This window comes from Aquarana catesbeiana, linkage group LG02 (genome assembly GCF_042186555.1).
Source record: "Aquarana catesbeiana isolate 2022-GZ linkage group LG02, ASM4218655v1, whole genome shotgun sequence".
NCBI lineage: Eukaryota > Metazoa > Chordata > Amphibia > Anura > Ranidae > Aquarana > Aquarana catesbeiana.
The window spans coordinates 71,696,641-71,722,595 of NC_133325.1; the positions used below are offsets into that span (position 1 = coordinate 71,696,641).

The following is a 25,955-nucleotide window of genomic DNA, read 5'->3' on the forward strand; positions in this document are numbered from 1 at the left end:
ATTTTTAAACATGGCGCCGCGGAGTTCGGAGGGGCTCGGCGGCACTCGTTCAGCTGAACGAGCGCCGCCGAGGACACAGTGACTGGGCGGAGCTGAGATACACATAGCCGAGGCTTCTCGGCTATTCTCGGCGCCGTTCACAGTCACGCCCAGTCCCGCCATTGGACCTGTGTTATGTCCATCATAGGGACTGGGCGTGACTGTGAACGGCGCAGAGAATAGCCGAGAAGCCTCGGCTATGTGTATCTCGGCTCCGCCCAGTCACTGTGTCCTCGGCGGCGCTCGTTCAGCTGAACGAGCGCCCCCGAGTCCCTCCGAACTCCGCGGCGCCATGTTTAAAAATACAAACTAAACGTTTGTATGTCGGCGGCGACAAGGCTGCACTGGGGCAAAGCTGAACTGGGGACAAGGCTGCACTGGGGACAAGGCTGCACTGGGGACAAGGCTGCACTGGGGACAAGGCTGCACTGGGGCAAAGCTGAACTGGGGACAAGGCTGCACTGGGGCAAAGCTGAACTGGGGACAAGGCTGCACTGGGGACAAGGCTGCACTGGGGACAAGGCTGCACTGGGGACAAGGCTGCACTGGGGACAAGGCTGCACTGGGGCAAAGCTGCACTGACAAGACTGCACTGGGGCAAAGCTGCACTGACAAGACTGCACTGGGGCAAAGCTGCACTGACAAGGCTGCACTGGGGCAAAGCTGCACTGACAAGGCTGCACTGGACACTGGGGAAAGGCTGCAGATGAACACTGATGAGGCTGCATTGATGGGCATTTAAATGTAAGTTTTTTTTCCTTAAACTTCCCTCCTAAAAGTTTTTTTCCTTAAAATTCCCTCCTAAACTTGGGGTGCGTGTTATACGCCGGCGCGTGTTATACGCCGATAAATACGGTAAATACTGAAAGTGATAACATTAGTTAACTTGCAAACAACTTACATTAGGAAGGTACAAAACTAGCATTAATCTGATTGGAAAATTTAAGGATATCTAAAGTCATATCTTCTTTGTAGGTTCAGACGGGAGTAGGGAGGGGTAAAACCACTTATGTTTTTTTTTTTTTTCCGTTTTTTTGTGTCACATTGGGGAGATTCCCTTTCACTCCAATAGACACATTAGAAACAGCAAGCCAGTTGTAACCGCAACAAATGTCCCAATTGAAAGACTCATCCCCCCTTCCTGTTCGGTTGACAACATAAAATTTAGAATTTTCCCTCACTTTAGGTCTCAATAACAGTGGCTATAGGGAAAAATTGGGAGGGTAAGAATCCCCAGTGGGGACACAGACAGCAGTACAAATTTGACAGAGTTCTAACCCCTCTATCCAATTAAAAATAAGTCAGGGCTTTAGACATACTTAAGTATTTCAGCACATCTTGAAATATCATTTAGTGAAAGACTGCTGGAGCTGTAGACTGTAAAGCTCACAACACATGTTACAATCTGACTGTACAACCTCCTTTAAACCTACCAACAACTCTGTAGTGTAAGGGCCTGCCTGACTGATACAAATTGAATAGTTTAGGTAGGTGCTCATATAACATGCTTTAGGTAAATCTAAAGGAAACTGTGCAGTCAGATAGTAACATGTATGGGAATAAAAAGCAGAACCCCAGGTACGGATTTTATTGTATAGTTATATTGGTCAAGCACGGACTAATGTAAGCATACACAGTCTATACCTGTGGGACTACTGTTGCTGTGGAAGTGGGGAATCGCTGTAGTGGTTGCTGCTGTCTTCCAGGTCCCATGCTGAGCGGCTGCCCTGATGCGTAATAACCACAGCGGGTCACTTGCTTGGCACAGTCTCCATTCGCAACAGAGAAGACATTGTACTAATTGGGAAAAATGCAAGGCATTCTGTGAACAAGCGAGCGACCACCTGTGTTTACTATGCAGCCACTCAGCACAGGACCTGGAAAACAGCGGTGATCACTGTAAAACGGCTACTAGTGATTTTCTGCTTTCACAGTGGTCCCACGGGTATGGTATATGGATACCTTCATTAGTCAAAGCTGGACCAATATAACTATGCAATAAACTCTATACCTGGAGTTAAGCTTAAAGATTACCAGGTAATTCATATTTAAAGCCAACAGAACAAGTTATTTCCATTAAAGTCAATAGCTGATGATTAGTGTACACACAGTAATAATGGGGTGATCACTTCAAGATCTGAATTGCTACCCTTCATGTTAAACTGAGAAGATAAAGTCCACTGCAATTCCAGACATGAAGTCTAATCAGTGCATATAGAACTATTTTGGAGCACAGGACCCTACAGACAATGGTGAGCAACCTAACCACCAAATGCATGAGGTGCTCTTAAGACATAAGGTTATTATTAGTTCCAGATGAATAGAACAGGTTAAACGACGGTCTGGGTGACAGAATGCACAGACCCTCCCCAGTCAGAGGACAGAGAGCGGTTACTCATCTCCTGCTTGAGCTCTTCCAATTTCTTCTGTAGCTCTGCTCGCTTGACAAGCAAGTCCTTACACTGACTCTTGACAGCATCCTACAAGAAATAACCAGGTGCTCAGTGGCTGGGTTTCCAAGAAATATAGTACAAGGAGATAACAAAACCTATATATACATGCAGTAAACCAACCAAAACAAAGGCTAATGCACTATTATTTGGTGTATTTTATATAATGGAAAAAATAAGCCATATAATGAAGCATGTGTAATACTGTAGTGAGGGCACCCTGTCCATATTTAGCAGTGACCTCATTGTAGAAAGCACAAGATCCAAATGTTTCCTAAAGTCGGCAACCAGTCTTTCTATTCTGGCTCTAAAAATATTTTCCTTTGCAGAATGTTCCTAGTTCAGAAATAGGCTCAGGATATCTAGCAAACACTAAATTTCTGACAGCTTCCTACACGTGTTAAAAAAAAGTATATATTAAAAATTAAATATATATATACACACACACACATACATATATATACATACATACTCACACACATATAGATATATCTATATCTATAAGCTTTTTTCATTTCCAGCATGACTTCCCCAATGCACAAAGTCGGGTTCATAAAGACATGGTTTGGTGTGGAGAAACTCGAGTGGCCTACACAGATTCCAAACCTCAACCTTACTGAACATCTTTGGGATGCATTGGAATGCCTATTGTGAGTTAGGTCTTCATCAGTACCAAACCTCACAAATATTTTTTTTGCTGACCGCCAACACACTCCAAAATCTTCTGGAATACATTTGCAAAAAAGTGGAAGCTATTGTAGGTACAAAAGGAGGCCAACTCCATATTAATGTCTGTGGCTTTGGAATGGGATGTTTAATAAGTTCATAGGGCCAGGCATCCACAAACTTTTAGGGAAAATAGGATTTTTTTTTTTTTGTCATACTTACCTGTAAAATCCTTTTCTTTGAATACACACCGTTGGGCTAATATTCATTACCTACTGGGTTATACGCCATCTCTAGGTGAATGGACGCTGGTAGACAGGAAGTCCGCCCCTATATAACCCCTCCCATACAGGAAGTACTTCAGTTTTGTAGCAACACTGAATCCTCAAAAGAGGGGAGGGACCTCTGTGTCCTGTGATGTATGGGATTTTACTGGCAAGCATGACGAAAAAAATACTATTTTCTTTATCATACATCACGGGACACAGAGTTAGGCTAATATTCATTACCTACTGGGACATCCCAGAGGAATATCCTTGAGGGGAGGGAGTCACCCTGCCAAACAAAAATAGCCATCAGACTTTAAACGGCAGCCAGTAGTACACTACAGCCAAAAGGCGAATCTTCGGCTGCTCTAACATCTACCTGATAAAATCGCGTGAACGTATGCACTGAAGACCAGGTAGCAGCCTTACAAATCTGAGCCACAGATACCTGATGCCGAAAAAAGCCCAGGGGGTTCCTACACCCCTGGTAGAATGCGCTCTCACCCTAAAGGGAGGAGCCTTACGTTTCAGACCAAAGGCCTGAATGACCAACTGGCAGACCCAATTGGCAATGGAAGCTTTGGAAGTTGCCTGCCCCTTCTGGTAAAACAAAAAAGGAGTCTGATCCTCGAATTTCCGCAGATCTAGACAAATAAACTCTGACTGCCCGAACGACGTCCAAGGAATGCAGTTATCTCTTTTCCGCCAAACGAGGCTGAGAGAAAAAAGCCAGGCAAAACAATGTCCTGATTTAAATGAAAGGCCGACACCACCTTTGGCAAGAAGGATGAAATAGGATGCAACACCACCTTGTCGTGGTGAAGAATTAGGTATGATTATAAAAGTGATTCCGCGCTACAGTGTAAAAGTGTAATATCAAATAAAATAATCATTCAATTAATAGATCATTAAAGCGTCAAAGCTTACTAAATGGTTAAATTAGTGTACATAGTGTTAAAAATAAAAAATATATATTCAAACAAAGCCAGGGCAGGTGATTTAGAGTATGTTCAGTCTCTTGACCACATTATCAAAAAGATAAAAAGTTTTTATCCACAAACAGTATTATAAAGAAGGGATTTGAATGTCTGATAAGATGCACAAGTAGGGGTTAAAAAAAAAAAAAAAAAAAAAGGGGGTTGAAAAAAGCCCACAAGTATTGGTCACAGAGCCCTCACCTTCATACACTGTTCAAAACTGCATATATTGGTGATCTAAAGTCCGTTGTCTGACGTTATTTCAACTTCCACCACTAGGGGGTCCTCCGTGCCAGCATAAGTGAAATTGCAATTAGCCAAAGTGTCAGCATATAACCATAAATATAAATGTCATCAGTTATATTTATTTCCACCACCAGGGGGTCCTCTCCTTCGTCCACCAAATCTCTCAGATATTACTGCACATCCAACGTCTTCTTATACCTCGTATCCTCCGCAAAACGGGGGGGACGGCAGCAAACAAGGGTGGAAGAGAGAGAGAAAAAAAGCCCCAATAGTGTAGTAAGGTTAGAATACACAAATTTTATTATAAGGTTTAAAATGGACTCTTACAATGATAAAAAAGAAATAGGCATAAACAGTTGCTAAGGCGTCTGAGCACCGCTCTCACATCACTTCCTGGTATCGCTCAGTCTCTACGGCCACTCCCTACGCGTTACGTCATCACGTGACTTCTTCCCTACATGAAAGGGCCACCAATTCCGACACCCTTCTAGCCGAGGTGATGGCCATCAGGAAGGCTAGCTTGCGTGACAGCAAGGCTAATGGAATTTACTTGATAGGCTCAAATGGTTGTTTCTGTAACACAGACAGCACCAAGTTCAAGTCCGAAAGACACATAGGTGACCTAATAGGGGGTAGCAAATGAGTTGCCCCATGCATAAAGGTTGGGACCAGTGAATGGGATGCTAAAGGCCTTTGGACGGCCGAAATCTGACCTCCGATTGTACTCAAAGCAAATCTGATTTCTACAGCCGACTGTAGAAAAGAGTGAGAATTCTCCCAATCACGTATTTCCGAGGATGCCATTTTCTGGCTTCACACTAAGCCTCCCAGACCTTATAATAGATAATAGATGTTCCTAGTGACCACTTTCCTAGCATCCACTAGGGTAGACACCACTAGTCCCGAGATGTCACGATCCTTCAGCACCCTGGCTTCAATAACCATGCCTATCAAATTTAGAGACTGTAAATTGGGGTGGAATATAGGACCTTGAGATAGTAGATCGAGGCAGCGTGGAAGCATCCATGGCCCGGCTGTTGCCAATCTCACAATCTCCAGGAACGACTGGAACCCCCTCTCACCGAATCCTGCGCAACAAAATGTGGAAGGAGAGGGATCGGGGTAAAGCATAAACCAGGGAGTAATGGCTCCATGGAGCTACCAGATCATCTGGTCCGATTGCCAGGGGATCCCTTGTTCGGGACACAAACTAGTTTGTTGTTGAACCTGGATGCCAAAAGATTGACATCTAGCCATCCCCAATGCTGGCAAATTTCCTGGAACACCCTCGGGTGTAGGGACCATTCCCCCTTGCAGATCTGCTGGCGGCTGAGATAATCTGCCTTCCAGTTCTCTACCTCCGGGATATGAACCGCCGACGGGTTCAAATAAAACCCTGCGTCCCTTTTGGATACAGGAACCTATATAAATCACTCTCATTATGATCTAGTGCCTGAAACAATAAATTTCTCTTTGGAGGATCCGCGGGAACGCTGGGTCTCAGAAACCTCTGAGGGGGAGCTTGTAACCGCGGGATACTGTCGAGGTGACCCACTCGTCGTGAACCATTGTTCTCCAAATGTCCGCAAAGTGCAGTAGCCTTCCCCCCCACCCGATAGAGTGGGGGCGTTTCCTCAAAAGGAGGGCTTGGTGCCAGGTTTAGAAGAGTTTTGGACCCAGGGTTTCTTCTGGCCCTGTGACTTGCCCCCCGGCTCTAGCGCCCTGTTGACAGTGGAACTGCCTTGGCGCTGAGACACCTGAAGAAGCGGTCCCTGAGGTTTTAAACGAGGGAGGTCTGGTCCTTCTCTTCACAGGAAGTAGAGAGCGCATCCCTCTGGAAATCTTTTGGACATATTTGTCCAAATCATCACCAAACGTTCCTCATGAAAGGGGAATCCTGCCAATAACTTCTTGCAAGGAAGCTCGGCTGACCAGTTCTTAAGCCACAAAAGTCTGCATATGTGTACAGACAGGAGAGCCAAACGAGAAACCTGCTGCATTGAATCCTTCAAGGCATCAACATCAAAACAAAACATTTGAGGTATATATTCTCTGCTTTCAGCAGGACCATCCTCCTGGTTAGGCCTGTCAGGCCGTCTGACCTGATTCCTCCATGGGATATAAAAGGGAAAACCTCTTAGGAAGAACGAAAATCCTGTCAGGATGTCCCCAATCAGCATACACCACCTGTTCCAATAGTGGGTGTAAGGGGAAAGCCTGTGCGGCCTGAGGAGGCCTCAGGGACCCCAAAGAGAACCAAGGGGGCTCAGAAACCTCTGCAGGAGGCAACTTAAAGGCAAAATGAACCATCTCGGTAAGAGTCTGGATCAAAAGCCTTTGCGACTGAGAGGCTGATACCAACTAGACATCATCTGGCCCAGATTGCTCAGAAGCAGACTCATCTGCCAGGCCCTTCACAGAATCCTTGGCCTTTAGCTCTTCCCCATCCTTAACCCATTCCTGCTCCAAGATAGGAGGCTCAGAGGAGGGGGATCTGTCACGGTTCTTACCATCCTGCGAGATAGAGGCAATTATGCCAGCAATCCTGTCCTCTAACCCAGCTAGGGCTGAGGACAGGTCATCCCTGGTGATAAAGGCTGAAGCAGCAGCGTTGAATGTAGGCACCATACCATACCAGACAGGCACAGCGGCTCAGATTGCCCGGAAGCCTCTGGTCTTTCAGGGGATACAACACCAGGGTTTCAACTAGGCTCCTCAGGAGCTACTGACGACATAGATGTGCCCTTCCCTGTAGTGTTAGTCCTGCTCCACTTTTTTGAAGCCATTGCAAGCCACAAAAAAGGGAGTACCTGGGTTTAGTATTTACACACCCCAGAAGGAAGACCCTTTAATAGAGCTCAACAAGCCCCTATGTAACAATCCTGCTAAGCACCTTAGCCTGCCAAGCAACTCCTGGTCACTCACATGACCCGGGTAAGGAGAAATGAACCACTGAAAAATGACTGGTTCAGAGCCTGGTCTGTGTCCCACAGCTGTCCCCTGGAAGCACCGCATGTCTGCAATACTCAGCTTAAATAAGCTGGCTGTGCGCTGGGACTTCTGCGCATACATGCGTGGTCCCAGCAAATTGGCGTGGCAGTATTGGCATATGACGCAAATCTGTGCACCAATATTAGGCTATGGCGCATGCGTAGCTTCATGTGCGCACAATGCCTGTGGAAAAGCTGCGTGCGCCATGGCCGCCAAACAGCCACGAACATTTGTGCACTTTGGTGAACCAAGATGCGCAATGGCGCACGCTCATGCGTGGACCAGCCATAAGAGAAAACAGCCAAGACAACAGGAAAAAAGGTACTCTTAGCAAACACCCACAGCTAGCCCAAACTCTCCCCCTGTGGTCACCGCACACAGGTGTCCAGCCTCTAGCTAGCTTGACATTGTTACAATCACTGGGGCACCCCACCATAAGTAAATAAGGGAGTTTCACTTACCCGACCGGGCGCAGGGCAGCCTTAGAAATGAAGAGCCCAATCTTCACCCATCACAGCGGGTTCCGTCACTTGGGGTCCTTCAAGGACTGGGTACCCTTTCATGTTTTAAGGTCCACTCCCTTGGATATGTACAGCACCCTGCAGGAATGCCTTAGCTCTGTGGTGTCCAGGATTCTACTACACAGTGACGAGCGCCAGAGGGTCGCATTAGAGGCAAAACCTCGCAGGATCCTTGCCTCTCCTTTGCAAGGCTCGGGTACCATTTAGGCATAAAAGCTTTTCTTCAAATGGATCCGATCGGTCAATGCCTTGATTCATTTAAGAACCGTTTTTGGCACTAAAGTCTTGGAGCTCCGACAGTTCAACAAACGTGCCCATCCACCTTGCAGACACTGGTAAAAAAAAAACTGAAGTACTTCCTGTATGGGAGGGGTTATATAGGGGCAGACTTTGTCTACCAGTGTCCATTCACATAGAGATGGCGTATAACCCAGTAGGTAATGAATATTAGCCTAACTCGGTGTTCCGTGATGTATGATAAGGAAATAGTATACCCTGTGCTAATCTTATCAAGAAACACTGCAAATGTTTTGTTAGATTGTTTGTTAAATGGTTTCAATGATAACAAAACCACCCAAACATGCAATTTGACAGGCGTTTTCTAAACTTTGCATAAGACCAAAAAAAATAGTACATACGTACATGCGGCTTAGTCCTTGGGTTCCACCTTATGTAATATTCTGCCCAGAGCTGCAGCTGCCTAGTGCTGGTCACCGGGTACAAGACGTGGTCAGAGTAATCCACAAACAGTGGATTAGTAAAGTCTTCAAGTTGGCTGTTAATGTATGACCACAAGGAGACAGACTCTTCCAGAACGGACTAAATTCAGACACAACAAAAGAAAATTAAGATGAATAACTGTGAGGTCCACATTTTAACTTAACGCTGAACTCTAGGCAAGCAGCTAAATACATACAGTTTAATGGTTTCAGTTGGCAAAGGATTTGTACAGGCAAGCACAGTGGCTAAGTGGTTAGCACTTCTACCTAGTAGTGCTAGGGTTGTCAGTTCGAATCCCAACCAGGTCACTACCTGCCTGGAGTTTGCATGTTTTCCCTGTGCCTGCGTGGGTTTCCTCCGGGTACTCCAGTTTATTGGCTCCTGTCTAAATTGGCCCTAGTATGTGTATGTACAGTATCTTACAAAAGTGAGTACACCCCTAAATATTTTATTATATCTTTTCATGTGACAACACTGAAGAAATTACACTTTGCTACAATGTAAAGTAGTGAGTGTACAGCTTGTATAACAGTGTAAATTTTCTGTCCCCTCAAAAAAACTCAACACACAGCCATTAATGTCTAATCCGCTGGCAACAAAAGTGAGTACACCCCTAAGTGAAAATGTCCAAATTGGGCCCAATTAAAGATTTTCCCTTCCCAATGTCATGTGTTACAAGGTCTCCGGTGTGAATGGGGAGCAGGTGTGTTAAATTTGGGGTTATTGCTCTCACTCTTTCATACTGGTCACTGGAAGTTCAACATGGCACCTCATGGCAAAGAACTCTCTAAGGATCTGAAAAAAGAAATGTTGCTCTACATAAAGATGGCCTAGGCTATAAGAAGATTGTCAAGACGCTGAAACTGAGCTGCAGCACGGTGGCCAAGACCATACAGCGGTTTGTTTACACACACAGATCCCCGTTCCTGCTCTGTCATGAGCGATCGTGGGTGGCCGGTGGGTATTGCGGCCGCCGGGCACGCTCATCGTCTCCTCAGTGATGCGGCGGCGCACGCACAACCTCTATACTTGCGGGAAGCTGAGGACGTCATATGACGCCCGCCCAGGATGGGAGATCCCATCTGCAGAGGTCATTTGACTATAACCGGGATGTAAAGTGGTTAATGGCTGCGTGTTGAGTTATTTTGAGGGGACAGCAAATTTACACTGTTATACAAGCTGTACACTCAGGGTGGATATAAATCAATGAGTTAAAAAAAAAAAAAACTGATTTTTTTGATTTGGACCGATTTTTTTGATCTGTATCAAATTTATTTTAATAAAATGCTTTTGGAGTAAAAAACTAAAAATCTGGTTTTCTATTTAAGATAAATTAATAATTTAGTTTATTCAGCATGAAATTGAGCTTCGTTGTGTAGCATGAGGCTGTATATGCTGCAATATTTACATTTTTGGTAAACTCATTCAATGAATCCAAGCTCTGCAAGCTGAGATAACATGCACTGCATTGATGTACAGTTTCACAGTAACAATGAGATAAACCAAAGTTCAGGAATATTCCTTTATCCCATTGTTTTGCAAATCTATGTACACTACAAACTGTATAATTGAATCGGTTCTTATATCGCTGTTTTACTGACCTGACAGCTTATTATTCTAAATAGGAAACCTTCATTTTGTTGGCAAATATTAAGGATTCAAACTACCAGCAAGAACGAGTCCTTGCATTTAAAGAGCACCTGTCATTTCAGATCCATCATGGCAGCGCCTGTTAGCGGGCATTTACTCACCTGCTGCCGCCACGTACCTCACCTTGTTGTGTCACTGCCACATCACCAGCCGTCCCATTAAAGTGAATGGGACTGTCGGTAAGTCAACAGCGGGTCAGAGGAGGAGCCACTGCGGGACAGAGATGACAGTTGCTCTTTAAAAATTATGATCTAAATCAAGCCTTTTTACTAGTGATTTAAATCAAATCCACCCAAGAGGTACTTAAATTTGCCAATGTACATACAGTACTGTGCAAACGTTTTAGGGAAGGTGTGAAAAAATGCTATAAATCAAGAATGCTTTCAGAAATAGAAGTGGAAATAGTTTATGTTTATGAATTAACAAAATGGAAAGTAAATGAACACAAAAGAAATCCAAATCAAATCAATATTTGGTGTGACCACCCTTTGCCTTCAAAACAGCATCAATTCTTCTAGGTAAAAATGCACCGAAATTTCGGCCGCTGAAAATTATCAGCCGAAAAAAGAGTTATTGGCATTTAGCCGATAGAGAAAAAGGTGCCGATAATAGCTCCGAAAACACACGCGATTTTACCGTGCTTACAGTGTGGTTTTTATAGGTCACGTGACTCAAAAACGGCAACAAATCTAACACAGGTGCGTTATTGATGCCCTCTTGCTGCATTTTTAATGCATTTTAACGAGGAGGTGCATTTTTGGTGCGTTTTTAACTGGCCAAAAATGCAGCAAGATTTTTAACACCACAACGGAAGTGCAACGCGGACCAGTGTGAAGACATACATAGAATTTAAAGGGATGCATTTTTCTTGAACTTTTCTTGCGCTAAAGGTGCAGATAATGACCGTCACTAAATTCATATTCATTTAAATTCATTATATTATTTTAAAAAAGTCGAATATAATACAATCATATATAAAAATATATATATATAATTTTAAAACTGTCATTTTCAGTTTCGGTCTCGGCCAAGTGAATCTTGAATTTTCATTTCGGTGCACCTTTACTTCTAGGTACACATACACACAGTTTTTGAAGGAACTCGGCAGGTAGGTTGTTCTAAACATCTTGGAGAACTAACCACAGATCTTCTGTGCATGTAGGCTGCCTCAGATCCTTCTGTCTCTTCATGTAATTTCAGACAGATTCGTTAATGTTGAAATCAGGGCTCTGTGGGGGTCAAACCATCACTTCCAGGACTCCTTGTTCTTCTTTACACTGAAGATAGTTCTTAACCAGTTGCCGACCGCCGCACGACGATGTACGTCGACAGAGCGGCACGGGCAGGCAAAAGGGCTTACCTGTACGTCCTTGCCTGCCCGCGGGTGGGGGGTCCGATCGGACCCCCCCCCCCGGTGCCTGCGGCGGTTGGCAAATCTCCCCCGGCGATCGGTGGTGAGGGGGAGGCCATCCATTCGTGGCCCCCCCCCCCCGCGATCGCTCCCAGCCAATGGGATCATTTCCCTGCCTCTGTATTGTACACAGAGGCAGAGGAAATGATGTCATCTCTCCTCGGCTCGGTATTTTCCGTTCCGGGCCAAGGAGAGAAGACTGTAATGTGAGTGCACAACACTACACACACACACACACACACACACAGTAGAACATGCCAGGCACATAAAACACCCCGATCCCCCCCCAATCACCCCCCCCCCCGTCACAAACTGACACCAAGCAGGTTTTTTTTTTTTTTTTTTTCTGATTACTGTATTGGTGTCAGTTAGTGACAGTTACAGTGTTAGGGCAGTGAGTATTAGCCCCCTTTAGGTCTAGGATACCCCCCTAACCCCCCCTAATAAAGTTTTAACCCCTTGATCACCCCCCGTCACCAGTGTCGCTAAGCGATCATTTTTCTGATCGCTGTATTAGTGTCGCTGGTGACGCTAGTTAAGGACGTAAATATTTAGGTTCGCCGTCAGCGTTTTATAGCGACAGGGACCCCCATATACTACCTAATAAATGTTTTAACCCCTTGATTGCCCCCTAGTTAACCCTTTCACCACTGATCACCGTATAACCGTTACGGGTGACGCTGGTTAGTTCGTTTATTTTTTATAGTGTCAGGGAACCCGCCGTTTATTACCGAATAAAGGTTTAGCCCCCCGATCGCCCGGCGGTGATATGCGTCGCCCCAGGCAGCGTCAGATTAGCGCCAGTACCGCTAACACCCACGCACGCAGCATACGCCTCCCTTAGTGGTATAGTATCTGAACGGATCAATATCTGATCCGATCAGATCTATACTAGCGTCACCAGCAGTTTAGGGTTCCCAAAAACGCAGTGTTAGCGGGATCAGCCCAGATACCTGCTAGCACCTGCGTTTTGCCCCTCCGCCCGGCCTAGCCCAGCCCACCCAAGTGCAGTATCGATCGATCACTGTCACTTACAAAACACTAAACGCATAACTGCAGCGTTCGCAGAGTCAGGCCTGATCCCTGCGATCGCTAACAGTTTTTTTGGTAGCGTTTTGGTGAACTGGCAAGCGCCAGCGGCCTAGTACACCCCGGTCGTTGTCAAACCAGCACTGCAGTAACACTTGGTGACGTGGCGAGTCCCATAAGTGCAGTTCAAGCTGGTGAGGTGGCAAGCACAAATAGTGTCCCGCTGCCACCAAAAAGACAAACACAGGCCCGTCGTGCCCATAGTGCCCTTCCTGCTGCATTCGCCAATCCTAATTGGGAACCCACCACTTCTGCAGCGCCCGTACTTCCCCCATTCACATCCCCAACCAAATGCAGTCGGCTGCATGAGAGGCATTTTTATGTCCTCCCGAGTACCCCTACCCAACGAACCCCCCCAAAAAAGATGTCGTGTCTGCAGCAAGCGCGGATATAGGCGTGACATCCGCTATTATTGTCCCTCCTGTCAATCCTGGTCTTTGCATTGGTGAATGTTTTGAACGCTACCATTCACTAGTTGAGTATTAGCGTAGGGTACAGCATTGCACAGACTAGGACACACTTTCACAGGGTCTCCCAAGATGCCATCGCATTTTGAGAGACCCGAACCTGGAACCGGTTGCAGTTATAAAAGTTAGTTACAAAAAAAGTGTAAAAAAAAAAAAAAAAACACAAACAAAAATATAAAATAAAAAATAATAGTTGTCGTTTTATTGTTCTCTCTCTATTCTCTCTCTCTATTGTTCTGCTCTTTTTTACTGTATTCTATTCTGCAATGTTTTATTGTTATTATGTTTTATCATGTTTGCTTTTCAGGTATGCAATTTTTTATACTTTACCGTTTACTGTGCTTTATTGTTAACCATTTTTTTGTCTTCAGGTACACCATTCACGACTTTGAGTGGTTATACCAGAATGATGCTTGCAGGTTTAGGTATCTTGGTATCATTCTTTTCAGCCAGCGGTCGGCTTTCATGTAAAAGCAATCCTAGTGGCTAATTAGCCTCTAGACTGCTTTTACAAGCAGTGGGAGAGAATGCCCCCCCCCCCCACCGTCTTCCGTGTTTTTCTCTGGCTCTCCTGTCTCAACAGGGAACCTGAGAATGCAGCCGGTGATTCAGCCAGCTGACCATAGAGCTGATCAGAGACCAGAGTGGCTCCAAACATCTCTATGGCCTAAGGAACCGGAAGCTACGAGCATTTTATGACTTAGATTTCGCCGGATGTAAATAGCGCCATTGGGAAATTGGGGAAGCATTTTATCACACCGATCTTGGTGTGGTCAGATGCTTTGAGGGCAGAGGAGAAATCTAGGGTCTAATAGACCCCAATTTTTTCAAAAAAGAGTACCTGTCACTACCTATTGCTATCATAGGGGATATTTACATTCCCTGAGATAACAATAAAAATGATTAAAAAAAAAAAAAAAAAATGAAAGGAACAGTTTTAAAATAAGATAAAAAAGAAAAAAAATAATAAAGAAAAAAAAGAAAAAAAAAAAAAAAGCACCCCTGTCCCCCCTGCTCTCGCGCTAAGGCGAACGCAAGCGTCGGTCTGGCGTCAAATGTAAACAGCAATTGCACCATGCATGTGAGGTATCACCGCGACGGTCAGATCGAGGGCAGTAATTTTAGCAGTAGACCTCCTCTGTAAATCTAAAGTGGTAACCTGTAAAGGCTTTTAAAGGCTTTTAAAAATGTATTTATTTTGTTGCCACTGCACGTTTGTGCGCAATTGTAAAGCATGTCATGTTTGGTATCCATGTACTCGGCCTAAGATCATCTTTTTTATTTCATCAAACATTTGGGCAATATAGTGTGTTTTAGTGCATTAAAATGTAAAAAAGTGTGTTTTTTCCCCAAAAAATGCGTTTGAAAATCGCTGCGCAAATACTGTGAGAAAAAAAAAAAAAATGAAACACCCACCATTTTAATCTGTAGGGCATTTGCTTTAAAAAAATATATAATGTTTGGGGGTTCAAAGTAATTTTCTTGCAAAAAAAAATAATTTTTTCATGTAATCAAAAAGTGTCAGAAAGGGCTTTGTCTTCAAGTGGTTAGAAGAGTGGGTGATGTGTGACATAAGCTTCTAAATGTTGTGCATAAAATGCCAGGACAGTTCAAACCCCCCCCAAATGACCCCATTTTGGAAAGTAGACACCCCAAGCTATTTGCTGAGAGGCATGTCGAGTCCATGGAATATTTTATATTGTGACACAAGTTGCGGGAAAGAGACAAATTTTTTTTTTTTTTTTGCACAAAGTTGTCACTAAATGATATATTGCTCAAACATGCCATGGGAATATGTGAAATTACACCCCAAAATACATTCTGTTGCTTCTCCTGAGTACGGGGATACCACATGTGTGAGACTTTTTGGGAGCCTAGCCGCGTATGGGACCCCGAAAACCAAGCACCGCCTTCAGGCTTTCTAAGGGAGTAAATTTTTGATTTCACTCTTCACTACCTATCACAGTCTCGGAGGCCATGGAATGCCCAGGTGGCACAAAACCCCCCCAAATGACCCCATTTTGGAAAGTAGACACCCAAAGCTATTTGCTGAGCGGTATAGTGAGTATTTTGCAGACCCCACTTTTTGTCACAAAGTTTTGAAAATTAAAAAAAGAAAAAAAAAATTTTTTTTTTTGTCTTTCTTTATTTTCAAAAACAAATGAGAGCTGCAAAATACTCACCATGCCTCTCAGCAAATAGCTTGGGGTGTCTACTTTCCAAAATGGGGTCATTTGGGGGGGGGTTGTGCCACCTGGGCATTCAATGGCCTCCGAAACTGTGATAGGCAGTGAAGAGTGAAATCAAAAATGTACACCCTTAGAAATCCTGAAGGCGGTGATTGGTTTTCGGGGCCCCGTACGCGGCTAGGCTCCTAAAAAGTCCCACACATGTGGTATCCCCGTACTCAAGAGAAGCAGCAGAATGTATTTTGGGGTGCAATTCCACATATGCCCATGACCTGTGTGAGCAATATATCATTTAGTGACAACTTTGTGCAAAAAATAAATAGATAAATAAATAAATAAATAAATAGTCACTTTCCCGCAACTTGTGTCAAAATATAAAATATTCCATGGACTCAACATGCCTCTCAGCAAATAGCTTGGGGTGTCTACTTTCCAAAATGGGGTCATTTGGGGGGGGTTTGTGCCATCTGGGCATTTTATGGCCTTCAAAACTGTGATAGGTAGTGAGGAGTAAAATCAAAAATGTACGCCCTTAGAAATCCTGAAGGCAGTGATTGGTTTTCGGGGCCCCATATGCGGCTAGGCTCCCAAAAAGTCCCACACATGTGGTATCCCCATACTCAGGAGAAGCAGCTAAATGTATTTTGGGGTGCAATTCCACATATGCCCATGGCCTGTGTGAGCAATATATCATTTAGTGACAACTTTTTGTAATTTTTTTTTTTTTTTTTGTCATTATTCAATCACTTGGGACAAAAAAAATGAATATTCAATGGGCTCAAAATGCCTCTCAGCAATTTCCTTGGGGTGTCTACTTTCCAAAATGGGGTCATTTGTGGGGGTTTTGTACTGCCCTGCCATTTTAGCACCTCAAGAAACGACATTGGCAGTCATAAATTAAAGGCTGTGTAAATTCCAGAAAATGTACCCTAGTTTGTAGGCGCTATAACTTTTGCGCAAACCAATAAATATACACTTATTGACATTTTTTTTACCAAAGACATGAGGCCAAATACATTTTGGCCTAAATGTATGACTAAAATTGAGTTTATTGGATTTTTTTTATAACAAAAAGTAGAAAATATCATTTTTTTTCAAAATTTTCGGTCTTTTTCCGTTTATAGCGCAAAAAATAAAAACTGCAGAGGTGATCAAATACCATCAAAAGAAAGCTCTATTTGTGGGAAGAAAAGGACGCAAATTTCGTTTGGGTACAGCATTGCATGACCGAGCAAATAGCAGTTAAAGTGACGCAGTGCCAAATTGGAAAAAGTGCTCTGGTCAGGAAGGGGGTAAATCCTTCCGGGGCTGAAGTGGATAATGACATTGGCTGTATGTTTAGGGTCATTGTCCTGTTGCAGAATACATCTGCCCCAATTGCACGCCTCCCTGATGGTATGGCATGATGGATAAGTATCTGTCTGTGTTTCTCATCGTTGAGGACATCATTGATCCTGACCAAATCTCCAACTCCATTTGCAGAAATGCAGCCTCAAACTTACCAGGAACCTCCACCATGCTTGACTGTTGCCTGCACACACACTCATTATTGTACCACTTTACAGTCCTTTGGTAAACAAACTGCCTCCTGTTACAGTCAAATATTTAAAATTTTGACTCATCAGTTCAGAGCACCTGCTGCCATTTTTCTGCACCCCAGTTGCTATGTTTTCATGCATAGTTGAGTCACTTAGCCTTGTTTTCATGTCCTATGCATGAAAACATAGCAACTGGGGTGCAGAAAAATGTCAAACATTTTTTCACACCTGCCTAAGACTTTTGCACAGTACTGTGCTGGGGAAAATTTCTGAGAAAAACTTTATCTCCACTGGAGCACAACCAATCATCTATTAAATGTTCATTTTCCAAGCTGTGTGTAAAAAAAAGATAGAAACTAATTGGGCACTATAGCCCCCCCCCCCCCCCCCATTATGTGAGTATATAATTTCACCAATAAATCATACATAAAACCAACCAGAGGAAGTAATGTGAAGTAATGTCTTAAGCATACAGTATCTTAACCCAAAACCAGAAATTTGATATTTGCTATCATTTGGCCCGTTAAATATGCAATTGAAAATGTTTTGTTATATCTGTTTGAGAAGTTTAAAAGAATCTGTTGATCCTGCCATAAATTTTTTGAGCTGAATGTTGGCTTGCTAGGACAGGGAGGGGGTTACTGCCAAGATCATCAGGTGAAAAAAAATTTTAAAAAAGGTCTGAATAGGAAACTATTGCAGCCACCACATCTAAGGACTGCTAAGCTGCAATATAGAACGTTTTTGTTTTTGGGTTTAGATACACTTTAACTACCTATAAGCACAATGTATTTCCTAGAAAATAATAATATCCCAGCCAGGACACTATCTGCATGTAGTTTTCAAGTCGTTTCTGTGCCTGCGTGAGTTTCCTCTGGGTATGCCGGTTTCCTTCTACACTTTAAAGATATGCTGGTAAGTTAATTGACTCCTGTCTAATTTGGCTCTATTATGTATAGGAGATAGGGACTATAGATTGTAAGCTCCTCGAGGGCAGGGACTGATGTGAATGTACAGTAAGTACAGCACTGAGTAAATTGTCAGGGCTATGTAAATACCCGTTTTAAAGAAGAGGTACATAAGATACAGTAAATCACAGCAGTGGGTACATAAACTTTAGCCATCATAAAAGAATACCTACTTTAATAAAGTTAGGAAACAATTCCATCAATATGACTATAGTCAGAGAGGACCGTCTTAGGGGACTTACCTCTTGTAGTCTTTGCTGCTCGCTGTCACACAGGAATGTTCCAAACAAGCAGCTGTAAAGGTGATCCAGAATAGTCAGCAGAAAATGTTCATTGAATTCAAATGCATGAGGAAACTGTGGAGAATATCGGCACAAATTACTTATAAACTTCACAAAGAAAAAGACCAAAGTGCAACAATCTAGAGGAAACAGAGGAATACGTTTTAACGTTTTTCCTACAATAAGAGAGCTGTTATTGAGCAGACCAAGACCTAACACCTAAAATAGAAAAAAAAAAAAAAAAAAGTTGTTTGCCTCTTTCTACTAAATCAGGCTGATATACAGCAGAATGCAGAAAGAGCCTCATCCATCATGGGAGTTTTTTTCTAAAATAATATTGGGGATGTGTTGTCATTATGCCATATAAGAAATACTGAACAATATACAGTATAGCATATTCTAACACTAATGTATTTTGAGTTTCTAACCCAGAACAAGCATACATACCAGGGGTGCTAACCCTTTGACCGTGGGGCACATGAAGGACAGATCAAGTCCCTTCCTTGCCGACCCCTGGGACCTAGACAGGAGCAGGTTTGGCATTTACTGGAACAGATTCCCTGTAATTACCTCCTGCAGAAAGGCGGCTTCTCCTTCTCTATCTCCCGCCAGCATTCAGCTGCTGCAGGAGGAAAATACAGGGAATTGGTTCCAATAAATGCCACCCCCACCTCCCCTCCTGTCCAGGATCCCTACCCCAAGTGCTCCCCAGATCCCCTCCTCTCATAGCACTACCAGTTTTCCCCCTTTTCTCTCCCGTCAGCTGCTGCAGGGGATCGTTTCAGATGAATAGCGAGGAAAGGGGCCATTACTGGCCCCTCCTTTTCTGAATGAACACAGTAAATGGTCGGTAACGGTTACTGACACGATCCTCTGCCCTACTGACACCATCCACACACAGTCCACTGCCATACTGACACACTGTCCACTGCTTTACTGACTGACACTGTCCACTCTTAAGCTAGGCCAAGTTTATATTATTACAGTGACATTTGTTTTATTAAGTTTTTCTACATTTTCCTTACCATTTAGTTAGGCTATGCCAATTTCCTAAATAAACAAATAAATTTAAAAAGTACTGAACCCTCTTTGACCTCTTTAATGTTGTTTATGTAGATCTCTCACAGGTTGCTACACTGACCTAGAGTCTCTCAGGTTTTATCAAATGGACCCTAAAGCCATACAACAAAGCATAGTTTTGGATCTCTCTCCACAAACACAGAATAAAAAGTCAGAACACTACTAACATTACATATTACTGAAGCTCTAGAATGTAATTAAAAACAAAACTTTTTTTTTTTTTTTTTTAAACCTGCAAGGTAAAAACATAATGTGCCAATATGCATTGCATATTAGCATATTATGTGAAACTTACCTTAGAACGAAGCCAGTCAGCTAAAGGCGCGCTGTCACTGCTTCCATCTTCACCCGGTCTTCATTCTGGGATCGCGGACTTCGGCTCTGTGAGTGGCCGAAGCCGCGATGACGTCACTACTGTGCATGCGCACGGGAGCTGCTGTTCATGGCACAGGACTCTGAAGGAATAGCACAGTATGCCGTTCCTTCAAAAGCGCATGTGTGGGTGACGTCACCGGCTAAATCCAAAGTACATATCTCTTAAACAGTGCACATTTAGGAGATATTTACTGTACCTATAGGTAAGGCTTACTATAGGCTTACCTATAGGTAAAAGTCATGCATGGGAGTTTACTCCCACTTTAAGGAATTTTCCCCTATTTTGAGAGATTTCCTTTCACTTCCTGCTGTGTCTACTGCACAAAATAAAAGAGGGAATGTCCCAGTGGTGGCTGGTGCTGGATATTTAGGAGGGGGGGGGGGGGGCAAACAAACCTGCCCCTCCCTCACTCGCACCACCACCAGCGATGCCACTTGCCGGGCTTCTGACTGGGAGGACCCGCTCCAACAGGCGTTGCTTCTCTTCCCAGCCCATTTCCTGATTGGCCAGGAGGAGAAGCAGGAAGACATTAGCGAATATTATTTTGCTAATGTCACACAAGTGGGTGGGCTCGGGGTGCAGTGCCCTGCGCCCCAAGCCCACCCTTTTTTTAAGCCAATTAGAGCCTCAGGCTCCAATCATGTTAAAAAAAAAAAACCCATTGAAATCCATGCGTCCGTCACCCTGTATGTAGATTAGGGACCGGGACCCCTGCGCCCCGTATGGAGCAACTGCCACTGGAATGCCCCGAAATTTGGACAAAGAAGGGCAAAAAAAAACAAAAAAATGCATTCACTCCCTGTATAAAAATGAAAACAACATATAGAAATCAATCTTTCTGCCACAGTAAAAAAAAGGAAAAAGTTAAATTGCTTGTGATATGATATTTTTCTAAGCTCATTTAATTCTTTGTACGAAACATCTTTTAATCACAGCTAAGTCTTTTTTCTTATATCTCATTCATTCAGATGAATGTACACACTGCCATTCTTTGGCTGAGTCAGTTTCCTGTTCCCACACTGCTACAAAAGGTACCCCTGTATACATTGCCCAACATTACAGGTGGTACTTAACATGTAACCCTAAAACTTGAGTCTGTATGAGCAGAACAACTTACCTGCTTCGTCATTTGCCAAACACAGTCAATAAACTGCAGGAACACCGAGGACCTGTCAGCGTCTGCGTGGTTCTTGTTACCATGGCCATTGGCCAACTCTCTTCAGTGGGAAAAGGAAAAAAAAAAAGTATTTAGGATTGTGATGTAACTATTATCAATACTAAATAAAATAAAAAAGTAATGGGCGCTGTACTGAATCTCTCTGAAATCAATCTTAAATGACCCACAGTGAAAAAAAAAAAATCATAAATCTACACGGTATTCTGATCTGATCAATAATATGAATACTGTACTAAGTCCATACCTGTACTGAAAAAAAAAAAAAACAGCTTCCCACGAAAATTCTCACCACTCCAATCAGCTGTGGATACTGCCACAGAACTAATACAGCTCTCTTCCAACTCCTGCAGGTCTGTTCCTAATCTAAATCCTACCTTTACCTTTAACATATAAAAATCTCCAAAATGTGGAGCCCCTTCAGCAAGGAAAGGCATAAATGCTTTATTCAGACGTAATTGCAGCCTGAAACATCTTCCTTCCACTTTACTCACTTCTCATTCATGCCTTTGGGAGCTCTCCCAGTTTGCTCTGTTTTGTCTGGGACTTCCTTCCACGTGCCATTAGGTTTGTGCACACCATTTAAAGCATATTTAAACCCAAAAACCGAAACCTCAACATAATGCAGCTTAAAAAACCTTAGATGTGGTGGCTGCATTAGTTTTATTTTTTTTAAGCTTTTTTTATCTTTATTTTCACCTTGTGATCAGTCCAGTAACACACCTCCTTTCCTAAGGTGGCTACACTAACTCCTTCACTGTATCTATGGAAGAGAAACATAGCCGCATTGGCAAGCTGTGGAAAAGGTAGCGTTAGATGAACTTGTAGATTTAGATATATGGTACATAAGTGACTAACATACTAAAGCCCAACTCCACCTAATACTCTTTAAGCAGTTACAGAACATTTCTTTTTTTCGATTAAGATTTTATGTATGTGAAGAAAAACCAACCATTGTAAGCCTAAGTGGGTAAGTCTTTAATGACCTTGGCTCTCAGAAAGTGGGTTAAACAATGCTGGGTGTCAGGGGCGGACTCACCATTAGGGCACTCGGGCACTGCCCGAGGCCAGTAGGGGGCCCTATGAGTGTACCTCCGTTCCAAGGCATCTATGTTTATCCCGGAGCCCAGTGCTGGAACAAGTTCCAGCACTGAGCTCCGGTAACTGGCCAGATAGGGGCACGCTAGTGCCGGACACTCAAAACACCTTCCCCGCATCTCCTGCGGGGTGCCCGGGCTGCCTCACGCATCGATCGCCCCTCTGTGGCAGCCGACACACTGGCTTCTCTCTCCCAAATGAGCCTGCACAGCACACAGATCTCACTGAGGATCCTCCTCCTCGGCTCTGATGTACACAGACAGGAGGAGGAGGAGCCAGGGAGGAGAGATCACACACTGCAAGAGCCACGCTGATCTCTCTGCTCTCTGAGGTCTGTGCGTAGTTAATGGATATTCCAGGCCCCCCCCCCGTCCTCATCCAAGGGGTCCCCCTCATCTGTCCTCATCCCAGGGGACCCCCATCTGTCCTCATCCCAGGGGACCCCCATCTGTCCTCATCCCAGGGGACCCCCATCTGTCCTCATCCCAGGGGACCCCCATCTGTCCTCATCCCAGGGGACCCCCATCTGTCCTCATCCCAGGGGACCCCCATCTGTCCTCATCCCAGGGGACCCCCCTCTCCTACTTGAATGGATCGCGATCACCCACCAAAAGCAACAGGGAATATAATTCCTGCTGCAGCAAGTGTACATCCTGAGCTGCTGCCTCTGCAGCTAAAGGGGGTAGGGGTGAACGTATGTAATGTGGGCAGTGAGGCTTGAGTGTGGCAGGGACACAGAGGGTCCCTATGATCTCCTATTGCCTGAGGGCCCGATGAGTTGTCAGTCCGCCCCTGCTGGGTGTCATTCAACCTAGTAGAGGATTCGCCCTGACACCTGTAGCATTGAAGCTTCCCGGAGAAGGGTGAGATTTGCAGTGAAAGCTGCTTTTATTATTTTTATTATTAAATTTTATTTTTTTAACTGTAGCAAAAAGGTGGCATCAGGCTTTAACAGACTATAGATTAAAATGAACACTTTTAATGCCACCAACATGTGGTAGAAGAGGTGCTGTGGCAGCCTGGAGTGTGTGTATATCTCTTATCTTTCAGATGACAGCAACTAAGCAGCCCTATCATTTTCACGAACACCTGGAAGTGCACCACCCACCTACCACTATTTTATTCTCCAGGGTCTCAGCTTTCAGAAAATTATTGTTTTGGGGTTTTAGCTAATCTTCAGGCCTAAAATGATTTTTTTAAACGTGTGTAAAAAAAGCCACAAACATGTCTGGCAGTGAAAGGATTAAACCTTCATTGTCCTAAGCTGGAAAATGACAAAGCACTTACATTATTCACATTTTATGCCAAGGTAGGGGGGGGACTATTGAACATATTTACAAATATCATTTGCCAAACTGTTATAAAAAAATAACATAATGGCTAGGATTACTGGCATTACTGAGCTTTGCTTGACAAGCTGGTTTCTAAATTTGCCATGTACTTAGTGCAATGTATGTTACCCTGGGCAATAACATAAACTTACAAGATAGAACCTGTGCCCAAAGCTGAGCCATTCTTTTTCTACAAGCACTTCGAAGCCGTGAATGGTGCGGTAGTAACCATCCAGCATCAGCATGGCAAGAGAGGTGAGCTGCGCAGTGCGGTCCCAGCCATCGCTGCAATGAACAACCGCTGAGGTCTTTCCAGATTCCACTTTGTCAGCAATCCGCAAGGCACCAGCCAGAATGGACTACAGGAAAAAGAAAGAGTGTAATGATAATTTAGGATTGGTACAGATGCCTGTTTGAAACATGCTGCTATCCTCTATTTAGTTTACTCTCTAAGAGATAGGAATTTAAAGTCAACCTCAAATCAAAAAGTCAAGATTTGTCATGTTATAAGGGCAGGGGTGGACAACTAATTTTCCCAAGGGACCGGGTGAGAAACTGGGACTGTTGTGGAGGGCTGAACTTAAAGCGGACCTTCAGTCATTTTTTCAACTTTCAGTCTATTAAATCTTTTGCCCTTGTCGTTTTAACTTTGGATAGTAAAACATTTTTTTTCTGCCAGTAAATACCTTATACAGCACACTTCCCGTTTCCTGTCTGGTCATTAGCCTAGGCTTATGACATCATACACAGCTCTCTCTCACTGACGAAATAGGTCATGAAATAGGTCTCCTTAAGACAAGCAGTTTGGAGGGGTGGTATAAAAGGGCGACTGAGCCTTTTGTCTAGAATTTCTCCTGAAAAATAGCAGCAAACTTGCCGGTATGTGAGGGTGGCTAGGCATTCCTGTGCCTACAGTCTTATAGCTGTATAATTGCGACGTGAGATCTAAAGCAGTCTGATACTTTTGCTCCTTGAAGCTACAATTTTTACTGTATGGAGTCTCAGCACTACCTCCTGAAACAGGTTTAACTTCTTCAGACCCGGAAGCTTTTACCCCCTTCATGACCAGGCCATTTTTTGCGATAGGACACTATGTTACTTTAACTGACAATTGCGAAATTGCGAGGTCATGTGAGGCTGTGCTCAAATAATAATAATAAAAATAAATAATCGCACAAATCCCACAAATAGAGCTTTCTTTTGGAGGTATTTGATCACCTCTGCGGTTTTTATTTTTTGTGCTATAAACAAAAAAAGAGCGACAATTAAAAAAAAAAAAAAAAACAAACAATATTTTTTTTTACTTTCTGTTATAAAACATATCCAATAAAAAAAAAAAAAATGAAAAGATCAAATTTCTTCATCAATTTAGGCCAAAATGTATTCTGCTACATGTTTTTGGTAAAAAAAAATCCCAATAAGCGTATATTGATTGGTTTGTGCAAAAGTTATAGCATCTACAAACTATAGTATAGATTTATGGAATTTTTATTTTTTTAAGTTATTTTTACTAGTAATGGTGGCGATCAGCGACTTTTAGCAGGACTGCGACATTGCGGCAGACAAATCGGACACTAAGTGACACGTTTTGGGGACGACGTTTTGATGACACTGGCAGGTAATGCGTTAACATCAGGGGAGATCAAAGGGTTAAATGTGCTCCTAGGGAGTGCTTTCTAACTGTAGTAGGGATGCTTTGACTGGGGAAAGACAGAGATCCGTGTTCCTGGCTAGCAGAAACATAAGATCTCCATCTTTCCCTCTCACAGAAGGGCCGTCTGTCTTGTTTACATAGGCAGTCCACCGTTCTGTATCTCTCGGGAACGATCGCGGGGTGCCGGTGAACATCGGGTCCGTTAGACCCGCTGATTGACTCCCGCTGTGTCCAATCTCAGCAAAAGTGGGTCGCTGGTGGCGTGCGCGCGCGTCCCAGACCCTGAATTTGAAATCATGTACAGGTATGCGATTTCGCACAGAAGGGCCACCCTGCTGCAGTATATATGCGTGGGGTGGTCTGGAAGGGGTTAAACTCTTCCCACCCCTTTGCTGCAGTTCCTGGAAAGATGAGAAATAAATCAGGAAGCTACTAAGAGCATTCAGGAAATTTTGCAACTTTGCTACAATCTAAAAGGCCACTCACCTTACCTTAACATAACTTTAATGGAATCTACTGTAGCAAGATTAAATCAAGCTACTCACATGTGTTGTAAGGGTTTTTTCTACTGCACATGTGTCAAACACAAGGCTTGCAGGCCATTTCATGTGGCCCTCACATCTCTTCTGCAGCTGCAGTACCCCCCTTGTCTCAGCAGTCAGCAGCAAGAGGACAGAACTCCTCCACCAGATCCTGCGCTTTTCCATGCAGCCGTGGAGAGGCTCGTCTCTACTCCCCCCATCTCAGCAGAAAGGACGACAAAACTCCTCCTA

The 25,955-nt window shown here is 43.8% G+C and overlaps 1 pseudogene; it reads right to left on the bottom strand.

The window, feature by feature from the left end:
• Positions 1-407: 407 nt before the first annotated feature.
• LOC141126961 (phosphatidylinositol-3,5-bisphosphate 3-phosphatase MTMR2-like) overlaps positions 408-25,955 on the bottom strand; it is a 72,596-nt pseudogene continuing 47,048 nt past the window's right edge.